This window comes from Sapajus apella, unplaced genomic scaffold (genome assembly GCF_009761245.1).
Source record: "Sapajus apella isolate SASKATOON/1434 unplaced genomic scaffold, GSC_monkey_1.0 scaffold2, whole genome shotgun sequence".
Classification (NCBI taxonomy): Eukaryota; Metazoa; Chordata; class Mammalia; order Primates; family Cebidae; genus Sapajus; species Sapajus apella.
The window spans coordinates 28,559,835-28,567,141 of NW_022436942.1; the positions used below are offsets into that span (position 1 = coordinate 28,559,835).

The window sequence follows — 7,307 nt, forward strand, 5'->3', positions numbered from 1 at the left end:
AAAAATCATTTGTGTGGGTTTTTTCTGTGTTTTTTTTTGTTGTTGTTGTTTTGGTTTTTTTTTGGGACAGAGTTTCGCTCTTGTTACCCAGGCTGGAGTGCAATGGCGCGATCTCCACTCACCGCAACCTCCGCCTCCTGGGTTCAGGCAATTCTCCTGCCTCAGCCTCCCTAGTAGCTGGGATTACAGGCACGCGTCGCCATGCCCAGCTAATTTTTTTTGTATTTTTAGCAGAGACGGGGCTTCACCGTGTTGACCAGGATGGTCTCGATCTCTTGACCTCGTGATCCACCCGCCTAGGCCTCCCAAAGTGCTGGGATTACAGGCTTGAGCCACCGCGCCCGGCCCTCATTTGTGTTAAATCAGAAAAGGAAATTAAAAATACATCACATATATTCTAATACAAAAAGAAAAAAATACTTAGGACATGAAAGACTTGAACACTTAAAACTACAAAACACTGTAAAGAAATCAAAGAAGATGCAGATAGATGGATTTAAGAGCCCATGCTTAATGGGCTTAATATTGTTAAAATGCTTAATATTGTTAAAGTATCCAGACTTAATATTGTTAAAATATCCATACTACCTAAAGCAATCTACAGATTCAATGCAATATCTATCAAAATCGCAATGCATTTTTTACAGAAAATACAAAAAGTTCTAAATTGTATATGGATCCTTAAGGGACCTCAAGTAGGCAAACTAGTCTTGAAAAAGGACCAAGTCAAGGCCTATGCTTAAAGGTTTTCAAAACATACCACAAAAACTGCAATTAAGATGATGCGATGATGGCATAAAGGTAGATATATAAACCAATGGAACAGATTAGAGAGCCCAGAGGTAAGTTGTTGTGCATGTGACCACATGAACTTTGGCAGTGTACCTAGACCACACTTTTCCACAATAGGGAAAGGAGTCTCCCCACTAAATGGTGTTGGGAAAACTGGTTGCAAAAGCATGATGTTGGATCCTTACCCCAAATCACATATGAAAATCGAAAAGAATGGTTTGAAGACTGAACTCTTAAGACTTAAAACTGTAAACTCCTAGAAAATAGAAAACTGGAAAATTATGGGAGAGACCCTTGGATTTGGCAATGATTTCTTGGATACAACACCAAAAACACAGGCAACAAAAGCAGTAATTGATAAATGGGACTACATCAAACATAAATGCTTTGGCACATTAAAGGAAACAATGAGAGGCAACCTATAGAATGGGAGAGAATACTGGCAAATCATGTATATGATAAGGGGTTAGTATCCAGAATATATAAGGAACTTACAACTCAGCAACAAAAAAACCCGAAGTTAAAAACTGATAAAGGACATGAACAGACATTTCTCCAGAGGTCATATACAAATAACCAATAAGGGCACAGAATGATGCTCAGTATCACAAATCATTAAAGAAATGGAAATCAAAACCATAATCAGGTATTACCTCATACACATCATTATGGCCACTATCAAAAGAACAGAAATTAGTACATGTTGGAGAGGATATGGAGAAGTTGTAATCCTTGTGCATCGATGGTGGTAATGTACAGCCATTGTGGGAAACAGTATGGAGGTTCCTCAAAAAATTAAAAATAGAAAAACCATATGATCTAGCAATACTATTACTGGATTTACATGCAAAATAATTGAAAGCAAGGTCTCTAAATGATACTTGCACACTTATGTTTATTGTGGCATTATTCACAATAGCCAAGAGATGGAAGCAACCCAAATGTCCATCAACAGATGAATGGTATATTTATACAATGGAATAATATGCGCCCTTAAAAAGAAATTCTGTCATGTGCCACAATATGAGTGATCCTCAAGGACATGAAGTAAGCCATTCATAAAAGGATAGACACTATATGATTCCACTCATATGGAGTATTTAGAGTGGTCAGAAATCATAGAAACAATGTAGAAAGGTAGTTTTTATGGGCTATGAGTTGGGGGAAGAGGGACTTAGTGCTTTGTGGATTTAGAGTTTCAGTTTTGCAAGATGAAAACATTCTAGAGATCTCTTGCACAATTTGAATACATTCAACACTGTTGAAATTAATCATTTTAGGTAAAAAATGATTAAGATAGTAAATATAATGTTATGTGTTTTCTATTTTTACTACAATAGTAATAGTAATAAGCGTATTGTAAAGAAGAGCAGAGAAGCTGGACATGGTGTCATGCACTTGTAGTCCATGCTACTCAGGAAGCTGAGGAGGAAGAGTTTCTTGAGCCCAAGACTTCAAGTCCAGCCTGGGCAACATAGTAATACTCTAATTTTTAAAAATTAAGAAGAGAAGAGAAATGGAAAAGTAACTAGAAGGGAATGTTTTTATTAAGCAATGGATGTTTGGGATTTGCACAAGCCAAGTGCCATGATGATAGATTTGGAATGCTCAAGCTACTTTTGAAAGGCCACCTTCCTCTTATTGCCTTTCTTTATTTATATAAAGTTGAAGCCTCAAGAAGTACAAATTTTTACAAAATATTCACCTTCTAGTATGCTACTCCTTGTGGGGAGTAGTGGGAGTATAGAAAAGTATGGAATCGTGACTATATTGAAGCCTCCACAGTACTGAATGGAAAACAGAATTCCACGTTTTTCTGACATCATAAGCCTGTGTCCCCATATAGGACTGAGAGAACATCATGGACTTTTACCACAACTTGGTTATATTTACTTACAGGAGCCTCTGTTTCTAAGAATGCAAAAACTTTGCAGGGACACCAATGATCTCACAATAATTCAAATCCTTCCATATTGCAGGCATACTTTCACTATGGAGAAGTTTAGTTGCCTCCGTATATGAAAATACTTCTCGTATATATATTTATTTATTCAGGATCTTTTTGGGTTAGTAGATAGAATGGAAACCCATTCCTTTTGGGGCAGTCATGTAGACAATTCCAGTCTGACAATTCTACTGCAAATGTGAAGAACTGTTGACACTATGAACTTGATGACATCTTGGATCCAGAGTTTCATCTTCTTTTAGAAACAACCCATGGGTAAAACTAACACTATGTATTAGTTTCCTAGTGCTGTCGTAACAGAGCACCACAAAACAATAGATACTCATTGTCTCTTCAGTTCGGGGACCTAGAAGTTCAAAATCAAGGTGTAAGCAGGGTTGTGCTTCCTCTGAAACTGCAGAGATGTCCTTCCTTGCTTCTTCCCAGCTTTTGGTGATTTACTGGCAGTTTTTGGTGTGCCTTGGTTTGCAGTTGCAGAACTCCAATCTCTGCCTTAGTCATAACATGGCATTCTCCATGTGTGTCTCTGATCCCCCGTGGCTGTCTTCTTATAAGGATACCATTAAGATTGGATCAGGAGCCTAGTCTACTCCAGTATGACCCCATATTAACCAATTACATTTGCAAGGACCCTAATTCCAGATGAGGTCACATTCTGAAGTACTAAGAGTTAAGTCTTCAACATATATTTTACTTATTGACATGATTCAACCCATAACACCAAGCAAAACTGGATACCAGATGAAGATACTCAAATGTAAAAATAGTTAAGTAGTGTGGACAACAGGTGGTATGAATAGACTGTTGACATAGTGGGCTGGGGAGGGATTGTAGGAGCTCCTAGAAAGAGCCAACGAGGATATGTGATCTGAAGTATTTGCCATTGCACTGGCAGATAAGGATACTAGAGGGAAAAAAATGTTAGAGCAGTAAAACATGGTATCAGACAAAGAAAAGTAACCAGAAAAGCATGGTATAGAGAAGACGAAAAGTACCAAATACCAGTATTACGCATTGACTCAGAAAAGTCCCTGCTCTGGGTTCCACACGTCACAGGGACCCATGTATCACAAGCATACACGTTTATTAAAGAACACATAGGCAGCTCTGTCACTTTTAGATTTGGTGCTCAGTGTCAGCACGGCATGACTAATAATTCTAAACTTTTTGTGAACAACACCATTTGGTCCTCAGAGAAATGCTTCTCCAAATCCATTACCCAGTATCTTTAAAACAATAGGTAACTGTCCAACTATTAATCAGATTTATGGGTTGACTGCTACTGACACTGCTGCATGGAGCAGCAGGGATTAAAGTGTCAGAAATTTCAGGAAACAGAAATGACAAAGTAATTAATCTGTCATATTTTTCTTCAACACAAAAGCAAAACATTTTTGTATAATAAAGCATTATTTTCCACTAAGTACCCCACTGATTTTATTGCTTCTCTTTGTGTTCAAACTGTACATATTTTGTACCTGTGTGGAAATTTGGTACACTTTGAATAAAATGTTTCTTTGTAATCATTTAGATCATTTCTGTCAATGAAACATAAATTTTGTGAAAACAGTATAACATTTGTTGTGATATATTGTGATTATACTAAAATGAAGGCAAAAAAACGGAATAAATATTATTTATGAAATACATGTGTTTATTTCTTATGCAAACATTGCTTATCCATGAACAGAACACCTAGACATGTGCAGTAATCATTAAATTTAGTTCTCTTTTATATTGACTGTGTTTCAGTCATATGAAAACCATCCAAAAGGATGTGCTTCTTAAAAATAGCTCCAAAGCTTGATTTATAACCTTTACATTTAGACATAAGGCTGAGGGGTTCCGTTTTTACTCTTGCCCCAGGCCCTGCAAATATAGAGTAGGGCTGTCAACTGTTTTTACTGTAATTGAAATTAGTAGACAATGAGGCAATTATTGCTGTTGTAAAAGAACACAATGCAAAAATACAACATAGATGGTCAGATAATTGAAGGAGATGAAATAAGAAATGACTGAGGGAGGAAATAAAAGGAAAACCATCACAGAAATGAATTTTTTTTTTTTTGAGACGGAGTCTTGCTCTGTCACCCAGGTTGGAGTGCAGTGGAACAATCTCAGCTCACCACAACCTCCACCTCCTGGGTTCAAGTGATTTTCCTCCCTCAGCCTCCCAAGTAGCTAGAACTGCAGGTGTGCGCCACCATGCATGGCTAATTTTTTTTTCTATTTTTAGTAGAAATGCAGTTTTGCCATGTTGGCCTGGGTGGTCTCAAACTCCTGGCCTAAAGTGATCTGCCCACCCCAGCCTCCCAAAATGCTGATATTACAGGTATGAACCACTGTGCCTGGCCTAAAAACAATATTGAAAGAACAAGTTAGTCAATTTTTTTTTTTTTTTTTTTTTTTTGAGACGGAGTTTCACTCATGTTACCCAGGCTGGAGTGCAATGGCGCGATCTCGGCTGACCGCAACCTCCGCCTCCTGGGTTCAGGCAATTCTCCTGCCTCAGCCTCCTGAGTAGCTGGGATTACAGGCACGCACCACCATGCCCAGCTAATTTTTTGTATTTTTAGTAGAGACGGGGTTTCACCATGTTGACCAGGATGGTCTCGATCTCTTGACCTCGTGATCCACCCGCCTCGGCCTCCCAAAGTGCTGGGATTACAGGCTTGAGCCACCGCGCCCGGCAATTTTTTGTTTTTGAGGTGGAGAGTCTTACTACATTCCCCAGGCTGGTTTCAAATTGCTGGCCTCAGGTAACTTTCCCGCCTCAGCATCCTAAATCCCTTTTTAAAAAGTAAGCTGAGCACCACTGAGTTACAGAAATATAAGAAGGTAGGCAAAGGAAATCTAACCGTGGCTACTGAAATTCTTTTTTTTTTTTTAATTTAATTTTTTTATTGTACTTTAGGTTCTGGGGTACATGTGCAGATCATGCAGGATTTTTGCATAGGTATACACACGGCAATGTGGTTTGCTGCCTCCATCCCCCCATCACCTACATCTGGCATTTCTCCCCGTGTTACCCTCCCCAACATCCCCACCCCTCTGGTGTCGCCCCTTGGCCCCCCACAACAGACCCCAGTGTGTGATGCTCCACTCCCCGTGTCCGTGTGTTCTCATTATTCAACACCTGTCTATGAGTGAGAACATGTGGTGTTTGATTTTCTGTTCTTGTGTCAGTTTGCTGAGAATGATGGTTTCCAGATTCATCCATGTCCCTACAAAGGACACGAACTCATCATTTTTTATGGCTGCATAGTATTCCATGGTGTATATGTGCCACATTTTCCCTGTCAAGTCTATCATCGATGGGTATTTGGGTTGGTTCCAGGTCTTTGCTATTGTAAACAGTGCCACTATGAACATATGTGTGCATGTATCTTTATAATAGAATGATTTATAATCCTTTGGGTATATACCCAGTAATGGGATTGCTGGGTCAAATGAAATTTCTATTTCTAGGTCCTTGAGGAATCACCACACAGTCTCACACAGTCTTCCACAATGGTTGAACTAGTTTACACTCCCACCAACAGTGTAAAAGTGTTCCTATGTCTCCACATCCTCCCCAGCATCTGTTGTCTCCAGATTTTTTAATGATTGCCATTCTAACTGGTGTGAGGTGGTATCTCAATGTGGTTTTGATTTGCATTTCTCTAATGACCAGCGATGATGAGCATTTTTTCATGTTTGTTGGCCTCACGTATGTCTTCTTTTGAAAAGTGTCTGTTCATATCCTTCTCCCACTTATGGATGGGTTTGTTTGTTTTTGTCTTACAAATCTGTTTTAGTTCTTTATAGATTCTGGATATTAGCTCTTTGTCAGATGGGTAGATTGCAAATATTTTTTTCCATTCTGTTGGTTGCCGGTTCGCTCTAATGATTGTTTCTTTTGCTGTACAGAAGCTCTGAAGTTTAATTAGGTCCCCTTTGTCTATTTTGGCTTTTGTTGCCAATGCTTTTGGTGTTTTGGTCATGAGCCCTTGCCTATGCCTATGTCCTGAATGATTTTGCCTAGGTTTTCTTCTAGGGTTTTTATGGTGTTAGGTGTTATGTTTAAGTCTTTAATCCATCTGAAGTTAATTTTAGTGTAAGGTGTCATGAAGCAGTCCAGTTTCTGCTTTCTGCACACTGCTAGCCAGTTTAAAAATATGGAACACTTCATGAATTTGCGTGTCATCCTTGCGCAGAGGCCATGCTAATCTTCTCTGTACAGTCCAATTTTAGTGTATGTGCTGCCAAAGTGAGCACACAACTGAAATTCTTAGTAGAAACCGAAATGTAATTTTGCAAACTGAAGGCTCAACTGTATACATTGAAAAGACACACTGTAACAGGAAATATTGACCCAGAATGGTTGCCACAAAGAGAGCTCTGTTTCAAGCGATGGTAAAATAGATGGTTTAGGCTTCCTCTCTCACTGAAAACAACCAGAAAATCTGGAGAAATTATACATCTGACTGAAGCCTCAGAAAGCAAGTAATGCATGAGGAATTGTGTGGTTAGTATCCAGGAAAGGAGAGAAACCCAAAGATATGAGCCT

The 7,307-nt window shown here is 38.9% G+C and overlaps 1 non-coding gene across 1 annotated transcript; it reads right to left on the reverse strand.

Moving 5' to 3' along the window:
* Nucleotides 1-6,909: 6,909 nt before the first annotated feature.
* LOC116527710 lies at nt 6,910-7,015 on the reverse strand. Its single transcript, XR_004258681.1, has one exon. It is a non-coding gene; the product is annotated as a U6 spliceosomal RNA (small nuclear RNA).
* Nucleotides 7,016-7,307: the final 292 nt, after the last annotated feature.